We start from the raw sequence: 12,656 nt of genomic DNA, 5'->3' as shown, positions 1-12,656 counted from the left end.
CTGTGAGTGAATTGTTTTCTAACGCGACCCTTTTATTTATATTAGGTCTTAAAGTTTGTGCATCAATTAGGGCGTGGTCACATTGAGTGACGGCTCTGTCAAGTGCCTGCCGCTGTTAGCTTCTTGTCTCTCTGCTAGCTGCTCCGTGAAGCTAGCTACAGGGACTCTGCCTGCTCAGCTCATCCAGGAAACACAACTTGTAGCCGGCCGTGGTTGTTTGTTCTTCATGCTTATATATCGGACTATTGTGACTCGCTCTGCGTTTAAAACAGACGGTGCATGAATGCGGTTTTGCGGTAAGTGAAATTCTAGTGCTTTATTTATGTGTTAATGATTTTAATCAGCCACGTAATGAATGGTAAGGCTTGGGTTAGCATGTAAGCTAGTGGTAGCTACATCGGTGCTAACGATTGTAATCGTAGCCTCCAAGTTAAAATCATAGACTGTATATATAAAGGTTAAAACGAAATAGACAAGCGTTAAGTGGGATAATACTGTTGAACAAACTGCTTCTGTTTGAGGTTGATAAAATAAGGTTACATCCTTGTAACTTAGAGATATTTTATTATGTAGGTAGAACTGTATGCATCTAAGGTTAATTTAAATTGGCTACTCTCAAGTATGTAGACAAGCTAATGTCGAAGTAGTGTATGTGAAATCAACCTCACAATAAGATGTGTGTATATTACAATTATTAATGTCATATTTCAAGATGATTACTTAGATATTACAATATGGTTGGTTGAGCTGGAGTTCATTATTGAGCTTACACGTTAACGTCACCGTCATCTGAAGAACGAACCCAAACCTTGTTGTTTTTATTAATTGCATTACCAAATGGGTATCAAATAAACAGTAAGCATTGGTAACACAACTTCCAAAGTTACAGTAAAATAAAAAGGACCCTGACTCGGACAATACACAATCCAACATGTTCAACAGAAGAGAATCAGTTATATTGTTTGTACACATGGTACTTTACATATATATCTGTTTGTTTAAAGAGCCTGTGACAGCATCCCAACAACTGTTGTGCAATGAAATATTGGGCTACTAATCATCTCGAACCGTCAGTTTAAAAAAGAAGTTGCGATACCGTTCCGATAAATATCAATCATTTCGAACATCGCGGGGAAATTCCTTCGACTCATTGTGAAGTTTTGGGGGAAGCCGGAAGTGACGTCAATGCGGGAACGCTTCACTGTGCGGCGAGAGAGCCAAACACGGACAAAGTGTGTTGTCATGCGTAGAAATGGTGAATTACTGAGTTTAGGCACGTTAATAACGTTGTAATGAAGTTGACTACAGTATATTCATATTTGTCAGTGCTTTCATGTCAATTCGGCGAACATAAACATAAATGATCGTGGTGAAGATGATGATTACATTAGGATTACAAATCGGTAGTGAGAGCTGCTGAATTTCCTCCCGTAGGATGTGATATAAAAACAAATCGATTATTTTTGTAGTTGTAAACTCAAGTGGATGAAACTACATTTATTAGTGCTTTCATGTCAATTCGGCGAACATATGATACATGAAATGATCGTGAGGATGATGATTAAAAATCGTTTGTTTGAGCCGGTCTGCATTTCCTGATGAGAAAACAAACCGATGCTTTTTGTAGTTGTAGTACACCAACATGGATTAAACGTGTGTTTTTTTTACCACAATGTTGGGGAAATTAATGGATAAAATTCACGGATTATTATTATTATTATTATTCCCACTCCGATCGGGACACTAGGTCCACCGTTTCCCCGCAGCGAGGCTCCCCCCGTTTACAGTTTGGCCATCGGGACGAATCCCGATGCGCCGGTACCGAAGTGGGCCGGTCGGATAAGTCACTAACACATCCCCCATAGGTGGCGCGTGAGGCTCAGGTTTGGGAAGGCTATATAACTTTTTTTACCTGACGCTGCCCGCCTCCGGCGTCTATAGAAAAGAGATAAACTCAGTGTGCAGAGTTTAAATCTCTCAAGTCATATTACAGGATAAAGGAAATACAGTTTAAACTGCCGTATGCAGAGAAGACGCCGACGTGTCGCACTTATCATTCATATTACATCATCAATCAGATCATCGATCATATAACTAGGGCCGGGACTCGATTAAAAAAATTAATCTAATTAATTAGAGGCTTTGTAATTAATTAATCGAAATTAATCGCATTTTTAATCGCATATAAATATTTGACCTAAGAACAGTGAGAAGCAATTTTTTTCACATGGATTTTAGTATACCATTAGGCGCATTCACACCGCAGTACTTTTCCCACAAAGGTTCATGAGAACTTAGTTCATGAGAACAAATTAAGCCGCTGACGTCACTTCTTCTTCTTCTGCTTTGGGTTTACTGGCAGGCCGCAAACCACTTCACGGCGTATACTGCCGCCCAAAGTCCCCGGCCGGAAGTCCCCGGAGTTGGGGACTGGCTTCAGTAGAAGCTGCTGGGAGTCCCAGCAGCCTTCCGAGTAAATCGCCAGAACGCCGACACCTCCTCATCTCCACCGCTACCATGTTTTATTCTGTGTTGCCATAAGTTAGTCTCTCTGCGTTTCTGCGCTGGGCTAATGCTAATAATGCTAATGCGAGGATAATAAAATGGCGGCTTCACCAAACTTTTTGGGAGTTTTACGGGGCGTGGTTTGCAATCCGCCCAGCCAATCAGAAATATAGCTATTTTCTCACAAGAGAGCCGTACGTGGGGGTAAAAAGGTTCTCATGAACTAATTTTAGTACCGGCTCTTTTTGGTGTGAACGCGATAAAAAGAGGCTAACGTCCACGCTAGCTTCCACGCTAGCTGCTATATGTTTTGCATTGAGGTGATACTTGAGGCTTGATGTGCTGCGGTGATATGCGAATTCCTTTTTGCATAATTTGCACACAACCGTGCTCTTATCGACGCTTCCATCCGTCCGTTTTTTAAAACAACATTTCCCACTGTTGTTCACTGTGGTTTGTTGTTGTCTGAAGTCATGAACGTTAGTTGGTGCTCCAGTATAATCGGTACGCCTGAAACTCATCCAGTGAGAAACGTTCCGCGGTGCAAAAATAAGTGCGATTAAAATGCGTTAATTTTTTTAACGCGTTAATTTTTGTGTAATTAATTAATCTTAATTAACGCGTTAAAGTCCCGGCCCTAATAATATCATAATATATCATATATTTCCTTATCTGAGTCAGCTTCTCCAGCCGTATCTGGCCATGCAACACTTACAGTGTCACATACTGTATGCAGAAGTATTATTTTAAGCAACACATTATGTTGACGAAACACTCGAGTCAAATGTAATTAAAGTCAGATCCACTCGTGTCTTAGATGGGGCAGTGATATCATAAAACTATACGCTTTCATGTTGAACTGGCTTCGTAGCACACAGGGCACAGGTGGCTAGCAGCGCTAATGTCAAAGACACAGACATTATACATTATATTTGTATTTTACCAGGATGCAGTGACACAAATATTTGGGAAGGCTTAGCCTTCCCTAGCCTACAGCACCCGCTTTACTAGCGGTACCGAAGTGGGCCGGTCCAGAGTCCACCACTGGCTACATGACCGTATGATCGCCCATATTGACGCACCTAATTCCTAAACTTCTAACAGATACAACATAAACCGATCCTTCAGCCTCATATGAGCTCTCAGACACGTTCAAAATTAAACTGTCATCGCTGTCTGAGCTTGCTGCTGTGTGCGCCATTGTGCGTTTACATGCAGATGCTGGGATCCTGAACGGTGCAGCTGGAGCGCTGTGCCCGCAATGACGTCACACATAATTTGGCGGGACTTGAAGAATCCCCGAGAAGATCCAGAAAATGGTCAACGTTGAAGGGTAGATTAATGGTGATCAAAGTACAAATATCCAAAATCAGTTCAGTAACGGTTTTCAAGGGGACAATATTTACTCAAATTGATGGGTTTGGATGATGGGGGAAACTCGTGTCACAGGCTCTTTAAGGTGTCCAGGTGATGCAGACAGGCTGGACCAGAGAGTGAGAGACAGAACTGTACTCCTCACAGCAGTGAACTTCAGCTCAGGTACAAAGACTCTTTTTTCATACTGTACAAAGAATCAAGAAAGATATTGGTTTAAATAAATGAAGTATTGACTTGAATACACTGATATACATTCCATTAAACAATACTAAATACTAGATCACCTACACATCAGTTAAGTTGAGGGGTTTTTCCATGCAAAAAGTTACATTTAGATATTTAGCAATATGACTTTGTCAGCTTTCTAATTTAATGTATTGAAGGCAAAGATATTTAACACATAGTGAGAACCGCTACTATTTATCTCTCAATATTGTCTGTAAAAAACGTGGTAAAAGTTATTCTTTCAGTGAGACAACAGAGCAAGCTTCTACAGTTGCACTACGTTTTGATAACCGTTAAATATTATTTTGATAATAACATATATTTCAATGTTGATGAACTTCATACTGTTCATTCATAATCTGATTGTCTTTGTAACTCACTGTTGAAATAAAATAAAAACATTACAATTACAAAATAATTATATCTACAGCCCCTAAACACACAAACACACCGCTTTCATAAATAACACACTTGTTCTGCAATAATATGTTTTATGTTTCCTGTCATTTTTGTTAGGAAAGGACATGCCTGAAAGACACAACATTTTCTCCTGCTCTGAGGGTCAAGAAGAACATCCAAGAGGAACATTAAAAGCTGATGTTATGAGATTTTAAGACCAGTACAGGACATTCACTAAGAAACTACTTTTATTGTAAAAACACAGTCAGCTGATCGAATGCAGCTATTTCCACATTCCAATAATCCGCTGATTATTTCTATTTGCCTCACTTTATGAGCTTCACAACATGTACCTTGTTTTGCAACGTCACAAATAAATGGGGCCAATCTTCAGTCAGATGTGAATGTGTAATCTAACATTTTCAGTAAGAATAATGGACAAAAGGAGAGCAAATACAAATAGAATTTATTGAAATGTGAACCAAAAGTTAATCAAATGTTTTAAATAAAAAGCACATATGGACAAAAGGTGTAAACCTATTAAATGTATAAGTAAACACATTTAGTCAAATAAAGTGACCGACTAGGCCTGTGCGGTTGGTATCAGCTTTGCCCAGCATGGGCTCCTCCATCAGGCCTGGTCCTCCTCGCAGAGGAAAGACCCTCAGTCCTCCTCGCAGAGGGAAGACCCTCAGTCCTCTCCAAACCAACAGACAGGACGTCCATCACACGGAGGTTTCTCCCTGAAGTCTCTGCTGCTCTCTGGACACCATGCTGTCTCAATCCGTCCACACTGAATATGAGATTGGGAAAATGAAAATAATAAATGCTTTAGACAATAAGAAACATAAAGTTGACTGTTGAGTTGCTCAGTTTTTTTAGATTGTCAATACTATTACTGTATAACTAATATCTCAGGTTAAGAGGCACATTCAAATAAAGATTGGCCTTTAAATACATTTTGTCTTTAGAATTGTTTGTCTAAAGTCAAGGATCTATAACTGGTACTTAGTTTTAATGATACAGTCTGGTTATTATGCTGTTTGGAGGAGGCCTCACAGGTAAGAGCACTAACTAGCTACCATCTCATGTACCTAAGCTTGACTTAAATGTATTAAACGTATAGTTGTTAAGTGATATCAAAATATAAATAACTAATGTCATGCAAACATATTAATATTTGCTTGATTCCAGTGTTGAATTTAGCAGAATTGCATACAAACGTTAAGGGGTTTTAAGATTCTGAAGTATTATGTTAAAACTCGATAACTTAGATTATTATTTATAGTTTTGCTGAATGGTTTCATGTCCGCTTACCTTAGAAACGTAAAATGCGACGGCAGCGTGCAGATGGGGAGCATGTTAGCTTAGCTTGGTAGCTTCAGCTAGCTCTGGCACTTCCAGCTCGGTGGCAGGAGGTCCCGCCTCGGCTCCGCCTCTTTGCACTTATTTAGAGCAGGCTGGAGAAGGCGGGAGTTGAACTCTGACCTCACTGTCGAGCCGTTAGTGGCCGACTCCGCCTACTAAGGGCTTCACGGCAACTCTGCAGAATCCTATGGGTGACGTCACGGACCCTACGTCCATTTATATATACAGTCTATGGTATTCACTGAGTTTCACTCTCTGCCTTTAACGGCTCGTTGTAGCTCCAATAGTTCCAGCCCCACCCTCCCTGTGAGCACAGTGTGCTCTGATTGGTCGGGACACGTAACATGAACGTGCCGGGCGGCGCGGTCCCGTGGGTTAGATGCGCGTTCATAATGCAGAGGGAAATAACTCTCAGAATAACGTTATTAGCAAATGTTTACAACTTGAGGAAAGAATGTTTTTAATAAGGGCTATACAAGTGTTCATACTGGGTAGTTTATTTAGTTTAAAAAAAATTATCCAACGAGTTACAGACCACTCTTTCCCCATGTAAGTCAATGGGAAAAAGTGTTTCCGGGCCTGGCAACCAAACGGAAGTGTAGTACCGCCGTTTGGCCAGCACGAATATTTTCATCTGAGTCCGGCGCACTTCCTGGGGGCTTGGCGCGCATGCGTCACAGGCAGCTTGCTGTTGCCAGATTGGGTGGTTTTCCGCATTATTTTGAAGCCTGTATAGTATACGGTGTGTTTTAACTGGGTCTTCGGCTGAAAGGCATATGAAATCTGGCACACTTTTGAACGCCGTTATAATACAGTGCTGAGAATGAACACACTCTTGAACGCCGTTATACAGCGCTGAGAATGAACGCGTTCTCAATTACGTTCATCTAGCGGAAATACAGTACATTCAGTTCACGTTCGCCCAAAATATGAACGCGTTCAGGTACATCACTGCCTACGGATGCGTTCGTTAATATTAGCTGTGTGTGGTCCGTAGTGACTGTGGCACAGACTGGACCGCTGGTGAACAGCTATTAGAACGGGGTGTTCAGAGCAGAGCTCCCTGTCGGAGCGGCAGAGCGTGAAGTGAACTGAAAAATGTTTCTGGCTAACGTTAGCTTTAGTACTCAGATCTTGTTCTTGAGTAAAAGTAGAAGTACCAGAGTGTAGGAATACTATGTTACAGTAAAAGTACTGCATTCAAAATGTTACTCAAGTAAAAGTATAAAAGTATTCTCATCAAAATATAGTGGAAATAGCGACAGTAAAGGTAGTCGTTGTGCAGATTGGTCCATTTCAGAATAATATACATGATGTGTTTTATAATGATTGATCATGAAAGTGTTCTCAAAGCTGATAAAGGTGCAGCTAGTTCGAATGACTTTGTATACTGCAGGGTAGCTAGTGGATTTACTCCAGGTGGAACTAAAGTCTGATTTAACACTTGATTATATTTCACATCATTCATCCAGATCTGCAAAGTAACTAAAAGGTATTAAATACATGTAGTGGAGTAGAAATACACCATGTACCTCTGAACTGTAGTGGAGTAGTATCTCAAAATTGTGCCCAAGTATAGTACTTGTTGAGTTTATGAACGTAGTTACTTACTGTAACACCAGTGGCTATACAGATAGAAAGACTAAGCATTGCAGAGGCATGAAAAATACATTTTCAAAATGCTCAACAGTGCTGCCAAAATTATAAACTGACTGCTACACAATTAAAATAAATGCTTTTATATATTTCTATTAGATGTAGCGTTTCTGTTGTTATTACCACTGCTGCTTTTAGTTGTTCTGACTGCTAAAATCATACCTGATACCCTGACATACCCTGACAAGACTAGGTACATTACAGGAGTGTTAAAACACCCAAACATGCACACGTATCTTATTTTAGTAGAGATGAGAGGACAAGGTCTAATGTTGTGACCGAAATGATCAAGTCAAAGCTTCAGTATTTTATCTTATGTAGCACATTTAATTCAATAATTAATCTTGAATCACTAATAACTCTAAAGAAGGCAAAAAGTGAATAAGGCAACTCCTCATCCAAAGTGTGTGTGTGTGTGTGTGTGTGTGTGTGTGTGTGTGTGTGTGTGTGTGTGTGTGTGTGTGTGTGTGTGTGTGTGTGTGTGTGTGTGTGTGTGTGTGTGTGTGTGTGTGTGTGTGTGTGTGTGTGTGTGTGTGTGTGTGTGTGTGTGTGTGTGTGTGTGTGTGTGTGTGTGTGTGTGTGCGTGTGTGTGTGTGTGTGTGCAGCCTCTCTGCTCAAGGTTTAAAACCAGCGGTGCGAATGTTTATGAGAAACAATTATAGCTTAGACTGAACTCGAAGGAAACTAGACTAAAATAATTTAAGAAATCAAAACAGCTGGGTGAATACTCTCTTTATGGTATTTACATTGGGCCCATTAGAACCCCTTCATGGATTTGTGATACTGATCTCTGTCTGTTCAGATTTGGAAGTCTCATGATTTATTGTGTGGGCCTGTGAAGGAGAGGCCCAGGGAAAACAACATCTATCTTGGAACTGCAATTACTTATCTCAAAGAGATTGCAACACTATACTCCTTTAAAAATTGCTCAATTCATTTAAACACATTTATTATGTACACAATAAAAACCTCAACAAATACATTGATCCTGGCTTAACCAGCGACCTTTACTCTATTGTTCATAAGCTCAGTAGTTTAACAACTATTAGAATCGTAGTAATGTCTGTAGACCAAATAATTTGAAACAGTTTAATAAAGAATGTTAAACTATATTTAAAACTGTAATTGAACTTCAACTTATATCAATTATCCTATTCCAGTGGCCAGTTGGAACAGACAATCAACAATGTTTTCATTTTGCAGCAACAGCGCAAAAGGTTTCAATCACCATTATGTCTGAGTCTAGTTCTGTCTTATCTGCTTTGTTTTGGAATGTGTTCAATACATTACGTTTTTTTTATTCATTATTACCATACAATACATAGATTTAAGAATAAATGACACAAATAATACAACATTGACCTATTTTGAGCAGACAGATTGTTTTGTTTATTTTCCTTTTGCCGCACATTTTCCGCACATTGATATTACAAAGTATAATTTTGCTCTACAACATTTGTTTATTTTTTTCTCAAGTCATTTACTTTTGGTGAGATAACTAAAGTTTAGTTCATTTTACCCTGGCTATGGACTGATTCAGTATTAGTTGTTACAAAACATACACAAGACGGCGGGTAGACAAACCAATATAGAAACAATTAGACAAACAAACATGAACCCGCAACAAACACCAGTGCGACATCAAAGCTCATCCAATTTAATTTAATCCGAATTAAGGAGACTTCAGCGGGGGTAGGGAAATATCTGTTTAATATGAGTGCCTGCTTACTCATATGTACTTGTACAAGTGCTAAGAACGGAATCTGTTGAAGAGCAATAACTACTTTATTCTCAATCAAACCACTATGCTAATTTAGTGGTGCTCTGCTCGTCCCGTCTGAAAGGGCAGAGACTTTTATCCTTTTCTCCTTTTCAACAACAGCCAAAGTCAACAACCCATGAGTTTATGAAACACAGCGTTACGTCATATTCCCGCATACCACCCTTCCCATTAATAACCGTTCTGTTTAGTTCCAAAACCATAATGGTGTGAGTAAAAGAATATGACACTGTGCTTTATTTCTCCTCGCCTGCTGCTCTCCTTAGGGGGGGGGGGGGAATCTACACACACTCCCCTGCAGCAACAGGCAGAGTTTGAGGCGAGTTGATTTAACCAGTTTGACCGCTGAAATCTCCAGAATTCGGCGATTCGTTTCAATACAAATCTTTACATTGCTTTTAAACAGAAGTTCCACTTTACGGATGCCTTTCTTTAAGGTTACTCTCTGAACATAAGCTGTGCATGCTTGTATGGTAATTTCGTCCCAAGCAGCATGCACAGAGGCAATCCGCCAAATGTTCATTAACCAAAAATGAAACATAACCGCTCAGTTTCACAGGTAATTTTAGGATATCGTCAATCACAGATTCTGGCAAGGCAATGTCCAAATGTGGATTTGAAATTACACTTACCAGTCTCTGAAGATGTATTGATATCCTTCCGACAACGCCAATTTGTGAGGAAAACTTCTGTTATCAATGCTGAGCCAATGCTCGTGAAAGGAATGGAAGCTGGATTCGCCTTAGTCCAACACTGACATTTATTGAGAGTATAATACGGCCGGAGAATTCACAAGGTATATTCACAACTTCTTTATGAGACACCAAGCAAACTCTGGAGACAAAGGACCACAGCACAGATCTATACATTAAAAGAGGAGGGATCTATATTCCCGCCTTTTCCCTAATCAGTACCAGACATCGGAACAAAGGCACCTTCTCATGTGCCCAAACCCCTCACCCCACAGGAAGTCAGATGACCTCTTGACCTGTCCTCCTGTAGGTTACACGCAGGATCACATTACAGGCAGGAGTATATGCGGTTTAACGAAAAGCATTACTTTGTGATTAACAGTTTTCCAGAAAGACTGAGAACCTCTAAATACACAGATCGGATTAAAATATTCTCTCACAGTATTTATAATAATAATACTAGTAATGATATATATGTATATATGTACAGAGTCACATTGATTCACATGATTTCAGGTGTTAAGAGCAATGATGGCTCTTGGGAAAAAACTGTCTTTGAGTCTGTTTGTTTTGGATGTGATACACCTGTAGCGCCTGCCGGAGGGCAGCAGGTTGAACAGGTGAAAGCCGGGGTGTGAGCTGTCCTTGATAATGTCGTTGGCTCTACTGAGGCAGAGGGAGGTGTAAATGTCCATCAGGGAGGGGAGAGCGCAGCCGATGATCCTCTGTGCTGCTTTTACGACTCTCTGAAGCCTCATCCTGTCGGCCTCAGTGCAGCTGGCATACCACACTGTTATGCAGTATGTCAATAGGCTCTCGATGGTAGAGTGGTAGAAGGTCACCAGCAGCTTAGTGGCCAAGTTGTTCTTCCTGAGCACCCTCAGGAAGTGCAGACGCTACTGGGCCTTCTTGATGACAGCTGTGGTGTTGTCCTTCCAGGAAAGGTTGTTGGTGATGAGGACGCAGAGGTGTGGACCCTCTCCACACACTCGCCGTTAATGTAGAGGCGAGCGAGGTCAGTAGTATTCCTCCTGAAGTCTATGATGATCTCTTTGGTTTTCGTGGGGTTCAGTGCCAGGTTGTTCACTGAACACCACGCTGAGAGCTTCAGTACCTCACTCCTGTAGGCCGACTCGTCTCCTCCTGAGATGAGCCCCACCACAGTAGTGTCGTCAGCAAACTTGACGATGTTGTTCTCTGGGTGGGCTGGACTGCAGTCGTGGGTGTAGAGCGAGTACAGGAGAGGGCTCAGCACACAGCCCTGAGGAGAGCCGGTGCTGAGAGTGCGGGTGGAGGAGTGATGGGGGCCAAGTCTCACACGCTGGGGGCGGTTAGTGAGGAAATCTTTGATCCAGGAACAGGTGGGTGGGGGAAGGCCTAGGTTTGATAGTTTGCAACCTAGAATGTCCGGGATGATTGTGTTGAACGCTGAGCTGTAGTCAATAAAGAGCAATCTGACATAGCTCCCACGATGCTCCAGGTGGCTCAGTGCAGAGTGGAGAGCTATGGCTATGGCGTCTTCAGTGGATCTATTTGCTCTTTAGGCAAACTGGTATGGGTCGAGGGTGGGGGGAAGGCAGGCCTTTATGTGGTGTAACACCAGCCTCTCAAAACACTTCATGATCACAGGTGTGAGTGCAATGGGGCGGTAGTCATTAAGGCTGTCTGTTAGGGGTGTTGAAAATAATCGTTTCTACGATGCATTGCGATGCGGACGTGGACGATTCGGTCTCGATGCAGTGACGGAAGATAATCGGTTATAGCGTAATAACGTTGCTTCCTGATTTTCCGGCCGCGGCTTTACTATCACGTTTTTTTTTTCTGTCACTTTAATATCAAATCGGTCGGTGACGCAGAGATCAGGGAACAGACGTGACAGCGGCACAGCAACACCAAACACGGAGCAGTCTGCTTTATCCACCAACACAACACCACCAGTCCAGAACCAACAGCAGAAGGACCCGCTCTGAATCACTCCGTGTCGCTGCGGCACAGGGATTTATGTTTTTCAAAAATAATCGCGTTACAATCATGTCAGGTTTTTGGTGGATTTAATTAAGTCTTGGATTGCAAAGTATGAATGTCCTCTAGCAATTTTCAGACGATATATACTGAAAACTCATCTCTTTCGACTCCACTTCGAGCGTTAGAACTATTAACGAAGCACTTTTATAACAATAAAGGACTGGCTTACCTAAAGCCAGTTGAGTAGCACTTGAAATGTTTGGCTCTATGAAACCTGATGTACTTATATGATTCTGTTTTCTTCAAGGTTGTGTCTTCCTGGTTGAATGTACTTATTGTAAGTCGCTTTGGATAAAAGCGTCAGCTAAATGCAATGTAATGTAATGTAATATACGTGTGTAAAGTTTGTGAAGGCAGGAGGAAAAAAGCTACCGCGATCACGTCTCCTCTCCGTTCCTCCAAACCCCGCCCCCTCCCTGAAAACAATGAGTGACAGGCTGATAGTGACCCGATAGAAACTTTATTATTCACTTAATCACTGAGATATGATGAAGCTAATTTAATCTCATACATTCATGGGATTTATGTAACAGTAAGACAGAGAATGTAAGTGTGCACCCAAATGCAGTATTTTTGTTTGTATATGCTATTGTAAATACTCCTGTTGTCTGCTGTGTTCAGACTCAAGT

The sequence above is a fragment of the Gymnodraco acuticeps genome, unplaced genomic scaffold, assembly GCF_902827175.1.
Source record: "Gymnodraco acuticeps unplaced genomic scaffold, fGymAcu1.1, whole genome shotgun sequence".
Lineage (NCBI taxonomy): Eukaryota > Metazoa > Chordata > Actinopteri > Perciformes > Bathydraconidae > Gymnodraco > Gymnodraco acuticeps.
Note: the sequence above shows the minus strand (reverse complement) of the source record.